Genomic DNA, 2,285 nt, shown 5'->3' with positions numbered 1-2,285 from the left:
CTCTTCTAGAGGTGAATTGGAGTAGCCTCCAGGGGATAAAAACAGCAATTTATGCAACACCTTCAAACACTTAAACCAGGTCAGGTGAAAAGGGCAGCCACATATGTGGAGGAAGAGAAGGGTTGGATGTGGTGAGAAGCAACAAAAATCCATAAATCAAACTTGACCTTAAACACACCCTGTAATTCCTCCACCCAGAATTCAGCTACCTTTTGTCCTTTTTGATTATAAATGCTTTTGGAGTCAGGAGATGCTTCACTTGTTTTCTGTGTGCAGCTCTAGCACATGTCTGCATACATAGTACGCTGTCACTGCATTGAAATTACGTTCTAATTAAAGCCACCTCTTGGCTATTTTCCTCCAGTTTTACTAAATGATCAGAAGAAATCCCACCTGTCTTAGGCACACACTGCACCTGAACATCCATACATAAAAGTAGTCATCTCTACAAACAGCCCACTTTTGTTGAGCTCTTTCCAGGTGGTTAAAATTCTGTCATAAAAGCCAGTTTCTTCACTGACACATGGCTGATTTAACTGAGAAGATAAACTGAAAAGGGTCCACAGTGGAACGGAGAGACCTACATCCCAAAACAGCCAATATTCTCATTATTAGGGCACTCACCTGGAACACAGGAGACCCGAGTTCAAATCATCCATGTTTTACCCAGTGTGGATCAGACACTTGAATTTCAATCTCCCACATATCAGATGAATGTCCATAGAGTCAAATTCCTGCTACCCCACAAGCACTTACATTATTTATACAACATTCCAGCAGGAGATACTGAGAGCAAGGGAGAGGAGCATCCATACTTGACACACACCATTTCTCTAGCCTGGTGGCTGTGGAACATACTTGGGATGTAGATGGAAGGCCCTGATCTAAACCAGGCAGAATGGAGAAGACCTGAACTCCTATGTCACAGGGGAGTGCCCTAACCATCAGCTGCCTGTTGGTTATCTTGCTGTGTGTGCACACATCTCAGATATTTAATGGAAAACTGCAAAAGGTCTCAGTTCATACTGAAGTGAAACAGGAAAATGTCTGAAATCTTGGAGGTTTGAGACAGAAAACTATTTCCCACCAGCTGAACTTTGCTCAGATTCCCTACCCAACAGCAAGTAGCATCACAATTTCACATAATTTAAATGCAATGGTGATGACATTTTAATGTCTGAAGTCAAAAATCACTAAGTTGGTGCAACAGTTGTGCAAACTGTGTTTTAGCTCATAAATATGGTCTTGTGCTACTTTACATCACCTGCAGAGATCCTCCATGCAATACCTTGCAGGAACAGAGGTGGCTGAATTAGTATCTACCTTTAGGATAGCATGAGGTAACTAAGGTAGACAGAACTCTTACATCATTGTAATTGCTGTTTAAACCACAAGTTTCCATATGTGCAATTAATTTTCTGTGACTGTCTTGTCAGTCCTTGAGGCATCCCACCCTACACTACTCCTCCCATGGCATGGCAATTAGCTACACTGGTAGGCAGCCACAACTCCAGTGCCCCAACCTGTATTGCCTGCACTTGACCCAGTCCACTTTGCCCCAGTGTAACAGGAAGCCAAAAGCTCCTGTTACTTTAAGGAGAGAGAGGCAGACATTTAGGCAGCCCAGGAGTAGAAGCTGCAAGCAGCAGGTTTGAGCTAAAAAGGCCAAAACCTGTGGGGACGCGTCCTGACGAGCATGCACCTCTTGCCCCGCCTCAAACCCGTTTGAGGCGGGCAACAGGCACGTGTGGGAATGAAAAAATGTTTCCTGTGCTGCAAGTTTGGATATCCCTTGGATATCTAGGGGTCTAAAAAAAAGTTAAAAAAAGCAGAGGCTGCCAGAACATCTCTATGGTTGGCCCCTCATCCTGGTGCTGAAACACCTGGCTAGCCAGGCCACATGTTTCAGCACCAGGGCTCCAGTGGTTGTGAGTAAGGGGTTGGGGTACAGTAGGAGGGGGAGGGGACCATGGTGGGGACCACTGGCCCTTTTCCTCCCATTTTGTTACTCAGACTATATCTTCACTTTACAGCTAAGCACAATTTCAAGTCAAGCTCCCCACTTCTCTATGCATACAAACCTTTTACTCAGGTTTTAAGATGGATTTAAGCCTAGGATTGCTGCCCATGGAACTAGTGCCTGTTGTAGGGATGTGCGGAAAGCAGATTGCAGCCCTGGCCCAGGCCCGGCATGGCACTGCCTGGCTAGTTTCTGTGGAAACCCTGCCCACTCCATCTAGCAACCCTGGCAATGTGTGCATGGTGGATGGGCATGGGTGCCTGAG

This window comes from Gavialis gangeticus, unplaced genomic scaffold (genome assembly GCF_001723915.1).
Source record: "Gavialis gangeticus isolate Ggan-Ray unplaced genomic scaffold, GavGan_comp1, whole genome shotgun sequence".
NCBI lineage: Eukaryota > Metazoa > Chordata > Crocodylia > Gavialidae > Gavialis > Gavialis gangeticus.
This window is presented reverse-complemented; position numbering follows the sequence as displayed.